Source organism: Stegostoma tigrinum, chromosome 1 (genome assembly GCF_030684315.1).
Source record: "Stegostoma tigrinum isolate sSteTig4 chromosome 1, sSteTig4.hap1, whole genome shotgun sequence".
NCBI lineage: Eukaryota > Metazoa > Chordata > Chondrichthyes > Orectolobiformes > Stegostomatidae > Stegostoma > Stegostoma tigrinum.
This window is the reverse complement of record NC_081354.1, coordinates 114,278,976-114,294,336: the sequence shown is the minus strand read 5'-3', so window position 1 is coordinate 114,294,336 and position 15,361 is coordinate 114,278,976. Positions and strand designations below refer to the sequence as shown.

At 39.1% G+C, this 15,361-nt stretch overlaps 1 long non-coding RNA gene across 1 annotated transcript; it reads left to right on the top strand.

Annotated features, from left to right (window-relative positions):
* The first annotated feature begins 5,431 nt into the window (after positions 1-5,431).
* On the top strand, positions 5,432-7,571 carry LOC125458814 (uncharacterized). The gene is made up of 2 exons (XR_009446063.1): positions 5,432-5,658; positions 7,150-7,571. It is a non-coding gene; the product is annotated as an uncharacterized LOC125458814 (long non-coding RNA).
* Positions 7,572-15,361: the final 7,790 nt, after the last annotated feature.

Sequence of the window (15,361 nt, the reverse complement as noted above, 5' to 3'; positions counted from 1 at the left end):
TCTGCAGGATTGTTTCTTGTTTAGTATTTATCTCATTTTAGATTTGGGTTAGGATCTAAATCTGAAAACTGTCTTTAGGTTATTTTGTTTCTCCTATTATCAGCACCATTCTCTGGTTGACCCGTAGGAGATATTTCTACGGTTTCCTTCAGTAGTCTGCTCTGAATTAACGTCTGTTGCAACCCAAGGCGTTAGTTTTGGAAGTGTTACTTAGTCAAGAGCAGTAAAAGACTACTTTTTGGTATTTTTTTAAAATTCACATGTGGCATGTGGGCATTGCTGGGCCAGCATTTTATTGACAGTCCCTAGATGCCCTTGAGAAGGCATTGGTGTGCTGCTGCCTTGATCTGATACAATCCTCCAGTGCTGTAGGTATACCCATAATGTCATGGAGGAGACAAGTCCAGGATTTGACTTGGCGACACTGAAGGAATGGTGATATATTTCCAAGTCAGGATGATGAGTGTCTTGGAGGGAAACTTGCTGGTGCTGGTGTTCTTATGAATTTGCTGTCCTTGTCCTTCTAGCTGGTAGTTGCACTCATCCAGACTTGCAGATATATAATTATACGGTAATTGTTCATGTATTCCCAGTGTCAGTTATCTTATAAAGTTTGTAAACTTTAATTGCCAACTCTTTATCTTAATATTTAGTTTCAAATTATTACAGCAGTTAGATTTCCTGCCATACAGGAACTTTCATGACATGAGATAGGTTCTTGATTGTCATGGGAATCACGGGTTAAGGGGAGAATGGGGTTGAGAAACTTATCAGCCATGATTGAATGGTGGAGCAGACTGGATGGGCTGAATGGTCTAATTTCTGCTCGTATGTCTTATGGTCTAAAATAGAAACTAAGAATAGGAAAGAGCAGATGTCCTGGAAACTTGTCAGCTACAGGAGTTGTCCTAACCCTAACTGATCAATGTGGGTTGCTTGTCTTAAGGCAACAACTACGTTAGAGCTAAAATACTTTTTCTTGTTCCATATCTTCAGAACTTCCATAGTGATGGCAAAGTCTTTGACAGTCTCAATTTACAACTGGCTTCAATTAATACCACGGTACAATGTGATTTTGATATTGGTCAAGGTATCTAATTTGTAAGATGAACTTCTCCAGGGTTGATGATATTTGGTGAGCTCTTTGCAGATATTGGCGTAAGGGTGAGATTGGTGAAAAAGACGATTCCTTGCCTAAATGGTGACTACTGATAAGCAAAAATATGTCTTGCAGCACAGTTTGCTTACTTTTTTAAACTGGAGATTCATGAGGAAAAAAACGGACAAACAAGCCTTGCTTGAAGGTAACATTTACTCTAGATTTAACATTGCAGTTCACTTATTGTACTATAAAATTATAAGCGTATAAAACAATCAGTTCAGTGTTGATTGTAGATCTTCCTGGGCTACGTAGGATCACTTGATTCCAAGTTACTCCTTACAAACTGCACTGCCAATTTTTTTTGTATTATCTTTACCCTTTTTTGGATGGACATAAGGGTGTTTCATTGACAGAATCTTACTGTCCAACACAGGTTCTTTTAAATAACATGGGGTAGAAACTTCCATTCTTAATTAAATCCAGTGTTGTTCCTTATGAGCAGTTTTGTTGCTCTTGTGAAATATCCTATTTCTAACATTCAGAACAATTTTTAGGGGTTTTGTTGCTCATTTTTATCTGTTAATTGTTATTTATGGTTCAGAACTGTTTATAATTGTCTAATCGACTGTCCTCACTTTTCAAAATGTTGATTGTAAATGCTTTACTGTGGTTCCACATAGTAGGGTTTGCATTTCAGCAATCACCTTAAGGGTATCTGAAAGATTTAACTCTGCTTCAAAGTGTAATTGTTTGTTGTTATAAAGGTCCTCTTAATAATCAGCAAGGTTGGGGTGTTGCAAGCAGGCACATCATTGCAGGACAGAGTCCAGTCTTCAGCCATGTTCTAATGATCCTTGTTTATGTTTGGTTTAGAAATGGCTTGCAGTAGTTTAAGGTTATTCGGAAAAGTCTGTGCTTTGCAAAACATGCTGGTACATAAAAATCGGTTAAGTTTTTTGGCCAACTTGTATCAAACCTGTACTTCTGCAAACAAAAGTAAAAATTACTGGAAAAGCTCAGCAGATTTGGCAGCATATGTGGAGCGAAAGCAGAGTTTAAAATTTCAAGTTCAGTGACCCTTCAGGACAATTTTTGTTTTGGGTGTCTTTGGTTAGTTTTTCTGTACTTCTACAAGGTGGATGCCATGGCTAGTTACTTACCACTCCTCAGGATACTTGGTTTTTTTTTTAATTATTCTGTTGCACATTTTAGAGATGACAATCTTTTACAAAATATATCTTGGAAAAAGCCCATCAGTTAAGCTGCATCTGTACTGACGAAAATTTATTGAGAGTGAAATGGAATTTGCTTACACAGAATGACGCAGCCATTAAGGGAATTCATCCTAACTAATATGATTACTATTTGAAAAATAGATATTCATTGAATCATTAATTAAAGAATGCAACAAAATATCACTGATATTCTGAATTTGAGCCCCAAATTCCATGGGAATGCTGCTCCATAGGGTCATTTGGTTGCAAATGCCTGATTTAAGAAACCTCGTGGAACTTTTAGAAGGAAAACCGTTGGAGTCAATCAGAGAGCCACTTCAAAAGAAATCTAACTCTCCTTAAATGGCCCACAAAGGAATTAGTTATTTGAAACTCCAAAATACAATTAAAAGAATTGGATGGAGAAAGCAATAATTATATTAGTCTAATTCATAATGTGCTCTTGCTCTGATAATCATTATCCATTACAAATGCATTTTCCAAGCAGTCTCCAGGTGACCAGTGGGATGGAAAATCTAATGATATGGATAAAAACTTTTGTATTACATTCTGAGTTATGAAAAATTTGAGGGAAATTGCCTTTTTTTCTGGGCAGTTTTCTACTATCAACTGTTTTCATGCCATAATACATTTCTAAACAGAAATGTTAACATTACGGAAAGACACTTTCAAAATATTTGTAAAATGAGAAAAATTAAGGATTTTATTCATTGTCTTGAGAAAAAAATGAAGGCTTGTCAACAATCCTGGACCTTAAAATATATATGCAATAACCTTAAGAGTTAAAGATAACACACCTAGCATTAAATGTTTCGTGTTTTTTCCACATTGTCCTGGGCATTATTTATCATTATTTGCTGGAGGCAAGATCATCTCTGTGTCTCAATCTATAATCAGCACATGTAAAGGGATCTGCACTTTACATTCACAGATTATACTCCCACAATTATGTGCGTTCTCTGTGAAGCCTATCTGTGTCAATATGAATCGATGCTCAGCTGGCCTGTGCAAAAAGTTCTCATAACACCTGAATATTTTGCCAGGATACTGGTTCAGTTATAAAGATTCATTCTGTCATAGTTATCAAGTCCATCACTGAAATTTTGACATCAGATTCTAGAGGTGACTGGATCAGCATGTGATGCTATTTGCTTTAAGTTTCAGAAGATGGTACTGTGCAGAATACCGCATACTTCATACAATACAGTACTTTTGTCAGAAGCATAAACGTCACCATTTTCCAACACCTTTCCATTCTAAAGAGTCATACCAGATTCGATGCTAACTGTTTCTCTCTTTGTATCACTCAGCATTTGTTTTTGTCTTTATTTGTGTAGTACAAGTCTCAGGAAATAAAGTACAGCCACTTACTACCTGCAAAATGACTGAGACTGAGATGAAATTCTTGAGCCCATCATCTGTCCACCATATCAAAATTTGTGCCGACATACACCATCCTCTTGATTTTTCCCATCACATCAGAATTAATTTTCATCTGCAGCCACATTTGTAAACATTAACTCATTTAAAAAAATCCAGATTTTGCTAAAACTAATGTCTGCATGCATATTGTGTTAAAGCTATAATGTAAGATGTGTAATTTATGTATATTTTAATATTTATTTTAGTATTGGGATTTTGAACTAGAAGCATGAAGCCTTTAGCAACTTATTAAGTTGTATGGCTTTCTTATGTGGTCAGAGATGATGGGAACTGCAGATGCTGGGGAATCCAAGATAACAAAGTGTGGGGCTGGATGAACACAGCAGGCCAAGCAACATCTTAGGAGCACAAAAGCTGACATTTCGGGCCTAGACCCTTCATCAGAAAAGGGAGAGGGGAAGAGGATCCTGAAATAAATAGGGAGAGAGGGGGAGGTGGACTGAAGATGGATAGAGGAGAAGATAGGTGGAGAGGAGAGTATGGGTGGGGAGGTAGTGGGGGGATAGGTCAGTCCAGGGAGGATGGACAGGTCAAGGGGGTGGGATGAGGTTAGTAGGTAGGCAATGGAGGTGCGACTTGAGGTCGGAGGAGGGGATAGGTGAGAAGAAGAACAGGTTAGGCAGGCGGGGACGAGCTGGGCTGGTCTGGGATGCAGTCGGGGGAGGGGAGATTTTGAAGCTGGTGAAATCCACATTGATACCATTGGGCTACAGGGTTCCCATGAGACCACTCTCTCTGCAATTCTCTTGCCCGCTGACCACTCTCTCCGCGATTCCCTTGTCTGCTGCACACTCCCCTCCAACCCCACCACACCCGGCACTTTCCCCTGCAACCGCAGGAAGTCCTACACCTGCCCCCACACTACCTCCCTCACCCCCATCCCAGCCCCCAAGATGACTTTCCACATCAAGCAGATGTTCACCTGCACATCCCAGTCGTGAACCATTTCAACTCCCCCTCCCATTCCTTAGACGACATGTCCATCCTGGGCCTCCTGCAGTGCCACAATGATGCCACCTGTAGGTTGCAGGAACAGCAACTCATATTCCGCTGGGGAACCCTGCAGCCCAAGTTTATATTGGCTTTCTTATGTGGTTTGTTTTTAAAAGAAGTAGGAGATATAGATCTTTTAGGCTAATGGGACTTTGTAAACAGTGTAGTTCAATAAAATAAACACACAATTGTGGATGCTAGAAATCTGAAATAAAAACTGTGCTTGAAAAACACAGCAGGTCTGGCAGCATCTATAGAGAGAAAAGAGTTAACATTTTCAGTCCAGTGACCTTTTGTCAGAGCAGTGTAGTGCATTAGACTTCAGTTAGAGGATCCAACATTGTATTTTTATTTTGGCTAAGGGGAAGTGTAGAAAGCCCTTTTGGTTTGTGTTTGCAGAAGTCCTGGTTGAAACTGGTTCTGTAAAGCCGTTTCTCCTGAAGAGAAAAGTTAGTTTTGAATTGCTAAGAAATAGGGTATCTCTGTGTTTTAAAATTCTCGACGAGAAGTGTTTCATTAAAAGTTTCACAGCCTCTTACTCAGCTTCAAATGAATCTATCAGATTTTCAAGACTTAGAATTAAAACATCAATTAAGTCATGCACTAAAGATGTGACAGAACCTTTCTCTCGTGTGAATACAGTCTGTTCTGGTATAACATGATAGTTCCATTTTTGTGCAATCTTGCATTATAAGAAAATTGCACAATAGTTGCGCCATTTCAACTAATGGGGCCAGAATCATGTTATAGCCAATATAGGTAAGGAAAGTTCATGTTCTACAAATAGTCAAAATTCTTCAGTCGTGTTAAAGCCACTTTGTGTTGAAGAAATGTGTTATAGCAGAATCAACTGTACAGTAAAGGTGTTGTTGGGATTCTCTCATGGTATGTTTTGAAATCTTTAAAATTGTCTTGCACATAAATACTTTGGCTTATTATATTAGTTCATGTTTGTATAATAAATGCACAATGCTAACAAAAGAACAAGTTAATGTAATATGATCTATCAAGCCAGAAGAATACTGCACACATTTGACTTGCCACAGAAGAACTTATATGAGCTTAGTAAGATTTTTTTTTTGCTCATACCTGGTTGAGCTTCAGCCCAGAAAGAAAAGTATAATCTTATGGTAACCGTACAGCAAGCAGTATATTTGCCATTTTTTTCTTTCCAGTCTGACCATAAGACTGTAGACAAATCTATTGCTCTCTAATTGCCACAATATATTGTCAAATTCTGCTGTCAATGACAAACCTTTTAAGGCAGAATGAGAACTACTGCTTAAACCAAGATGTTGTGTCTTTTGAGTTCTGTACCTGCAAGACTCAGAGGAAAAGACCACTTGCCAATAAATATTAGCATTAGAAAGAGCTTAGAAGTTTTAATTTCATATCAATGGAAAGTCTTTCAAGCAGTTCAGTATGATGAGGGATGTAAACTTACTGCCTAATTGAGTTGCTACATTGGAGGTGAGTCATGTTCCTGCGCTGTGACTGAAGAGGAGCACCACAAGCCTTTTCCTTGCATTCAGTCTTAGTTTTACAAAAAAAACAGCAGAAGCTCAGTGCATTCCTGCGAAAACTGAGCTCTGGAAATGCATTTGAGACTAACCAATCTTTTCAACTTGTTTTCAATCCTAATGAACCGAGCAGAGGCAGCTTGGAAGTGAAAATTCAACTGGGCACCTGTTTAATGAAAGCTCAGTAGTTTTGGAGCACATTGGTTAGGCTATTACAGAAACCTCCAGGGTGGCACTCCAGACAGCTTTCCAGTTTATTTTTAGTGATGTACATGTATGGTTCATTTTTTAAAATATAAATTTCTTATTAAATAAGCGTAGAGCCTTTCTATAATGTTCTCATTGAAGCATACAGGATTCCTAAAGGGCTTGACAGGGTAAATGGTGAGAGGGCGTTTCCCCTAAAGGGAAGGTCGCTGACTAGAGGGCATAGTCCTAGAATAAAGAGGCACCAATTTAAGACTGAGATAAGGAGGGTTTTTTTTTTGAGGGTTGTGAGTCTATGGAACTTTGTGCCAGAGCCTTTGTGTATTTTTAAGGCTGAGATGGATAGCTTCTTGATCAGTAGGGGAATTAAAGGCCATGGAGAAAACACAGCAAAGTGGATTTGAGGAATGTTGGTTCAGTCATGATCTTATTGAATGGGGGTTGGGGGGGGGGGGGGAGGCTGGAAGTCCACTCCTTTTGCTTCTGCTTCTAACAGAATTAGTACGATTTTGAACTTGCAGTGAAAGCTAACCCAGCTGATAGTTTGTGTATGTCATGGTTTTATGCTGTTGTAAGAGTGCTCACAGCATGAATTTCCATCCATCTGGGTTTTATTTTCCTTTTTCTTCCTCTTACTTCTTGCCCTAAGATTTTAAAGTCTCTTTTAAAAAAGAAAGCTTTCCTTGGAGCAGCTGAGACCTGGAGCAGAGCACCTGGGGGCTAGAGTGGAGCGGGTTTAGGACCCGGAGTGGAATCGGGGCGCTTATTGGACTGGGGATGTGTGCGAGCAGTCAGCGGCTTACGAAGCCAGTCGAGGACGTATGGAAGTTCCGGTGCTGAAACACTGCAAAATAATGTTTATCTGTAATTTGCTTGTCTGACTGATGTTTATCCTTTCGATTTTGTCTTGTTTTCCTACTTATACTATGAATCACTGTTAGGCAATGTAATTTTCTGTTTTTTTTCTTAAATACTTTGTACCTAAGATGGTGCTGTGAGGGTAACATTGTAAACTTTTCACGGTACTCAAGTACATAAATACATGTGACAATAAACCTAATTCTAATTCCAGACCACCGTGCAGTATCTCATGTCATTGGATCAGTCAGGGATGCAGTACAGGACACTAATTCTACTCCACAAGATTGATGTGAGGACCTCTTTCCACATTTCACCATTTCACCATTATGTCTCAAAATTATCCGGCAACCAAGGTATTTGCTGAGGATGGGATTAGTGTTGAATAAGTAGCTTGTTCAATTACCAAACAAATTTAGCAAAGTTGGTGGTTGAAAGGCAAGTTTAAAAAAATACATGAAACAAGAACTGCACATACCCAGTGGTCGGGATCAAAACATGTCTTTATGTTGGTTGAGTAGTTTCCAGCATTACAGAGCATGGCAGACAGCACATCAACTCCCATGTTTTTGTGATAATACAAACGCATCCACAAAATACTTCATTAAAATTCATTTTAACAACAAAATGCCACAGCCTACAGTGATTGCAAAAAACAATCAAAACAGAGCAACATTTTTCATTAACTACAAAATTTCTCACAATAACAAAAATAAATTGAGCTAGCTGAAATAATGGAGACCAACATGCTCAATTTGTCTTCACTGCTCTGTTTTATTTTCCTTTCAGAAGAAAGCTGTTGAGTCAGATTAGAAAAAGAAGGTCTTAAAAAATAACATGATTCTTTAGTATTAACTACATTGCTGTATATATTTTGTAGGTATCTTATTTATTCATGAATGGAGGGGAAGTTTGGATATTAAGAATGATCCTTTCTTGTTCTCCAACTTCTGTATTATCATACTGCAAGTTCCACTGTTCTTAGGTAAACTGGGTGGAATGCTTGATTGATATTAATTAATTAGAAAAAAATCAAAATGTACATTTTACAAAAGCTTAATATTTTAAACTTGGAATTTAAAAGGATTAAATGAATTTTAAAATGCATATAATGTTAATTGTAGCTCAGATGTGTGTTACCCAGAAATTTGTGGACCTCTATATTTGGGTCTGCAGGACAATCCCTGCACCTGAATGGTAAGGCTCAAGGCTCTCTATATACTTGGTCATGAGCCTTGTTATGAGATCCTTATTATAATAGAATCAGTATGGGAGCGAGATCCTGCCGGAAAGTGAAGTGGAATACAAGATTAGGTATATGGGTGTGTGGGCCAGGAATCTAAGTTTTGGACGCAGTGGGTACTCAAATGGTCAAAATTATATTCTGCGCAGGGAGGGTTTTGTCCATATAAGTCCAAATGCATGTAATGGAAACCATTTCTTGCTTGAACAATTTGAGTGTTCAAGTGGTATGTATCTTTTCATTCTAACAACAAAAATATGGAAAAACAGATTCATAATGTTTAAAATAGTATAAGAAATAAGAGCACGGTGTGATGTTCATACTCTGCCTTTCAATAAGATCATGGCTGATTTGATGTGGCCTTAATTCCACTTTACTGCCTGTTTCCCATCACTGTTGACTTTTGTCAATCAAAAATTTATTGAATTCAGACTTGTGTACATTCAATGACCCAGCCTCCTCTACTTTCTAGGAGAAAGAATTCCAAAAATGAACAATGCTTCAAGAAAAAATTCCTTATCTTTGTCTTAAATGGGAGACTCTACTTTTGAAACGGTGCCTTCAAAAAGTGATCTATTGGCAGTGTGTGTATTTAATAACTACAGCTTTGCAATAGAAGAAATTGTGAATGACAGATTGATGTGAAATTTCATAGTTTCATAGCTATGTTTTTAGTGCACACATGGATCAATGCTCAGGATCATGAGTTAAATACACAGCTAGTCTCTATAATGAGGGCAATTCTGGAACTATACTAATAACATCTCTTGGCTGTACGCCATTTGTTCCACTAAGAAGTTTGATGCAATCTCCTTGGGGGTTGTTATTTAGCATGTGGCAGTCTTGTTTGTTATTGGAGGTATCCAGAAAAATTATTCCACCAATTAAGAACGGCCAGTTGCCATCACCCACAGATGTGAGGAAAAACTATTAATCTGACAATCATTTCCATGTTAGGGACCCAGGCTTGAATTCCACCATGGCAGATGGTGGAATTTGAATTTAATTAAAAATAATCTGGAATTAAAAGCCCAACATTGATTATGAAATCATTATCAGATGTCAGAAAAACTCATATGATTCACTAATATCAATTAGGTATGGAAACTGCCATCCTTACCTGGTCTGGCCTACATGTGACTCTAGACCCATAGCAACGTGGTCGATTTCTTACTGCCCTCTGAGCAATTAGCAATGGGAAATAAGTGCTGGCCTGGCCACTGATGCCCTCATCCCTTGAATGATTTTTTTAAAAAATGAAGATGCTGCTTGGCCTGCTGTGCTCATCCAGCTCCACACTTTGTGATCTCGGATTCTCTAGCATCTGCAGTTCCCATTATCTCTGAACAGACTATTACTTAAATGGAGAGGGACTTGGGTGTTCATGTGAAACAGAGTTAGCATGCAGGTGCAGCAAGTAATTAAGGAGGCAAATGAAATTTTGGAATAAAAACAATACCAGAGAAACCCAGTTAGTCTGCTAACATCTGTAGAGAGAGAAGAGGCGTTAATGTTTTGTGCCTACTGAGCCTTCATCAGAGCTAATAAACGACTGGGGAAGGGTGGAATAGAGTACATGGAGATGGAGCCCATGAGAGAGAGAGAGAGAAGGTATAAGCAAACAAAGAAATTGCAGAAGATAATCTGAGAAAGCAAAATTTGCTAGGAGGGTGCTAATAAGAAGTATGAATGGTTGAAAATGGGTTGACTGTTTTGGGAGCAACCCACAGGAAACAGGATCTATGTGTTGTAGGAGGGAAGAAGAGTGCAGGAAATAGGGCAGATATAACTGAACGCTCTGATGGGAATCCTCAGTTGAGGAAAAATGTAGACATTTCAAAGCCCCATCCATCACCACCACCATGGAATGTAGCATTATCAAAACAGATACAGTTGTGCAACTGCAGGAATGGGGTGAAGTCCTTACAGGGAGCAAGGTGTGAGAATATAAAGTCAAGGAAACTGTGGGAGTTGGTGGGTTTGCAAAGGATATTCGTGGCCAGCCTATCCCCAGAAATGGAAACAGAGATATGGAGGAAGGGAGGAGTTAGACATGGACCAGATGAAGATGACAGTAGGGTGGAAATGGAGTTGAAATTGATAAATTTTTCCAAGTCTAGGTGGGAGAGGGATTCAACACTGATTATGCCATTGACATACTGGAATGGAATTTTGGCCATTATTGGGGTTGTAAGTTTAAGAATAGGAAAGTCTTGTAAAGATTACAGGATTTTGGTGAGGTTGCACCTGTACAAAATTGTGTACAGTTTTGGTCCCCATGTTTGAGAAAGGATATACTGGTAATCAAGGCAATTCAAAAGAGATCAAGAACAAATAAACAGGTTCGGCCATTATAGTTTAGAAGCATGACGGTCTTATTGAGACATACAAGATTTTGAGACTATTCTTTGACTAATGCAACCGCAATATAGGGGACATTATTACAGGATAAGGTGACATTGATTTAAATTGTAGATGTGAAGGAATATCTTCCCCAGAGGGTAATGAATGTCTGGAAATCCCTATCTCAGAGAGCTGTGGAGGCAAAAACACAAAGTATTTAAATAGGAGGTAGATGGATTTTTAAAATATCAAAGAGCTGAGTGCTATTAAGAGACAATGACAAGACAGGAGTCAAGGTCCATCAGTCATGATCTTATAGAATGGCGGGACAAGCTTGAGGAGATAAATGTCTGACTCCTACTCCCATTTGTTATGTTTTTCTACTCTTAAGAACTGCTGCATCTTTTAGCTTAAGGATAATAGTAGAACATCATCTGGTTGCCATGAAACGGGCAATGTAATTTGAAAAGGTGTAGAGCTGGATGAACACAGCAGGCCAAGCAGTATCAGAGGGGCAGGAAGGCCGACGTTGTGGGCCTAGGGCTGCTTGGCCTGCTGTGTTCATCCAGTTCCACACCCTGTTATCTCAGATTCTCCACCATCTGCAATTCCTACTATTTCTGAATGTAATTTGAAATGTTCTTTATCTAATCAAGCAACCTAAATTTTGTCAAACCCGAACGGCATGTGTTCTTGGGGAACCATTATAACGTTTCCATCATTGGACCCTAGTAAAGGATTGTTTTGTTTTTTTCAAAAAATGGTTAGACATTATTAAATAGATAAAACTAAGTTAACTCTTAGCCAGGTGATAACAACAACAAGTCCTCCTTATTCTTTTTATAAATAACTTATCTGTAAATAACAGCAAAAGTAAATTATTAAAATCTCGTAAGTAAAGAAACATTAACTTACCTATAAGAAGCTTCTATGACATTGATCAGATACCATGGAACTAGAAGCTTAGTTTTTGATGCATACCGAAATTTAATTTGATAGTGGCCTGCTCATCACTGTAATATAGTAATTTACCAAAACAATGTAGCACATGACTAACAAAGTTAAAATATAATCTTATTTTCAACTGATTATGAAAGGTACATGCTTACAGATGTAATAGTTGTAATACTATCTACCACTTCAGAAAACTTGCTTAACATGCAAGAATTAACAATTTGGCATTTTGCTCCCCAAAATCTTTACAGTATAAAATTGTATGCTAACGTTTCATGAAAATTTTGTAATATTTACTTCAGATATAAAATCTTACATTTGTTTATTTTTCTCTCTGCCTGAACCCATTTTTCTCAATTATTTATATAATAGTGAAAGTAATTCCACAGTCTTGCAGGTGTGGTTGGTGGTTATAATGTAAAGAGTACAGGTAGCACGACCATTTCATTCAGACTCATTTGGACCTGGTTGACTGACTCCAGCCACAAAGTCCTGGCCTAATGTCAAAATGCTACATAAAAGAAATATTTCTTTTGAATTAAATTACGTTGTTTTTGAGAGAAAAAAAAACCTAGAAAAAAATTATCAATTCACTGAACTAGTTAACTTACTTTGGCATCTTCTCACCCATGATTTGGCTTGTGTTGGCTAAAACTTTCAATTATTATTTGGGAAATGTTCCCTACATTTGGATGTGATATGTATGGATGTAATGTTAAACTGAGACTACGTTTACTCCCTTCAGTGGGCACAGATAATCACACAGTAACTTTTCAGGAAGAACATGAACATTAATCCTGGTTTCCTGACAAAATCTCTGAACTAGCATAATTAATAAATGATTATCTAGCCATTTCCACATTGCAACCTGTGGAATTCCATACACACAAATTGGCTACCACATTTACACAGAATCACACAGTATATACATCACAGAAACAGATAATTCAGACCATCAGTTCATACTAGAGACAATGAGAACTGCAGATGCTAGAGAATCCAAGCTAACAAAGTGTGGGGCTGGATGAACACAGCAGGCCAAGCAGCATCTCAGGAGCATAAAAGCTGATGTTTCAGGCCTAGACCCTTCATCAGAAAACCTGTCTAGGCCCGAAACATCAGCTTTTTATGCTCCTAAGGTGCTGCTTGGCCTGCTGTGTTCATCCAGCCCCACACTTTGTCATCAGTTCATACTGTTGTTTATGTTCCACTCAACCCTCCTCCTATCACCCTCATCTAACTCTATCAGGATCACCCTCCATCCCTTTCTTCCTCTTAAGTTTACCTGATTTACCCTGAAATGCATTATGGGTTTTGTAAACACGGCTGGTTGGGTAAGGCCCGGACCCTGCCTATTGTGAACAGCCAAAGAAATATGATTGGCTTCTCACAACAGGCAAAGAACTGACCACAACTCAAAACAGTGTCCAATAATATTTGTTAAATATGACTTTATGAACATAATGAAATAGGAGCAGAAGTAAACCGTTTAGCTCTTTAAACCTGCTTCACCATTCAACAAATTCATGGCTAATCTGTCATGTTCCGAATTCCAAATTCCCATCCATACTGAATACGTTGATACTATTCACACCAGTCATTTCCATTGGTAGCAAGTTTCACATTGTCACCATTTTTTGTTGAAAGAATTTCTCCTGAATGCCCTACTTGATGACTATCTCCTACTGATGACATATAGCTTTGGTCTCCCCCACATTTGGAAACAACTAAAGATTATTACACTCAAAGTCTTGGATTTTTAATGTAGTTCCAACTTCTGATACTCCTTCATACTATAACAGTGATTACATATTAAAAACACTTATTTCAGTGTAAAATTCTTTTGGATTCTTGAGATTCTTGTAAAAGATGTTAAATAATTAGAAATGATTTATTTATTAATGAGTTTTACTTGATCAAATTTAGAAGACCAGAGTGATGAAAGTGTTGGAGGGATCCAAGATTCCATATTGTCTGATGAAGTGAACTGATTTTATTCTACATTTTATACTGTGAATCAAAGCCTCCAAATTTGGCAGGCAGGAAGTGCATGTGATTTCTGTTTGGAAGTGTATTATCTGACATGTCAGATAAGGTCATTTGGAGCCTTGTTAGAAATGTTTACAAGGGAAATAATGTATAAAAATTCAATGATAATGGGAACTGCAGATGCTGGAGAATCCAAGATAACAAAGTGTGGAGATGGATGAACACAGCAGGCCAAGCAGCATCTCAGGAGCACAAAAGCTGACGTTTCGGGCCTAGACCCTTCATCAGAGAGGGGGATGGGGAGAGGGAACTGGAATAAATAGGGAGAGAGGGAGAGGCGGACCGAAGATGGAGAGAAAAGAAGATAGGCAGAGAGGAGACTATAGGTGAGGAGTTAGGGAGGGAATAGGTCAGTCCTGGGAAGACGGACAGGTCAAGGATGCGGGATGAGGTGGTAGGTAGGAAATGGAGGTGCAGCTTGAGGTGGGAGGAAGGGATGGGTGAGAGGAAGAACAGGTTAGGGAAGCGGAGACAGGCTGGGCTGGTTTTGTGATGCAGTGGGGGGAGGGGACGAACTGGGCTGGTTTTGGGATGCAGTGGCCAAGCGGAGGCTTGGGGACCGCTTTGCAGAACACCTCCGGACGGTTCGCAACAAACAACTGCACCTCCCAGTCGCGAACCATTTTAACTCCCCCTCCCATTCCTCAGATGACATGTCCATCATGGGCTTCCTGCAGTGCCACAATGATGCCACCCGAAGATTGCAAGAACAGCAATTCATATTCTGCTTGGGAACCCTGCAGCCCAATGGTATCAATGTGGGCCTCACAAGCTTCAAAATCTCCCCTTCCCCTACTGCATCCGAAAACCAGCCCAGTTCTTCCCCTCCCCCCCCCCACTGCATCCCAAAACCAGCCCAGCCTGTCTCCGCTTCCCTAACCTGTTCTTCCTCTCATCCATCCCTTCCTCCCACTTCAAGCCGCACCTCCATTCCCTGCCTATTACTTCATCCCGCCTCCTTGACCTGTCCGTCTTCCCAGGACTGACCTATCCCCTCCCTACCTCCTCACCTATACTCTCCTCTCTACCTATCTTCTTTTCTCTCCATCTTTGGTCCGCCTCCCCCCCCTCTCCCTATTTATTCCAGTTCCCTCTCCTCATCCCCCTTTTCTGATGAAGGGTCTAGGCCCGAAACGTCAGCTTTTGTGCTCCTGAGATGCTGCTTGGCCTGCTGTGTTCATCCAGCTCCACACTTTGTTATAAAAATTCAAGTTCTTTGTTCATCTTACAATACTAGTTCTCAACTTTTGAACACCAGTGTTTCATCTCACATAAGCTGAACTTGCACAACATGATGTGAGACGTAACTGCCAGGAATGACATTGATTGTTATTTATCAAGCATATTACTGAAAATACTGTCCGTGTATCCCTTACTCCAGACAGTATTCTTTTTCTCTGTATATCATACTATG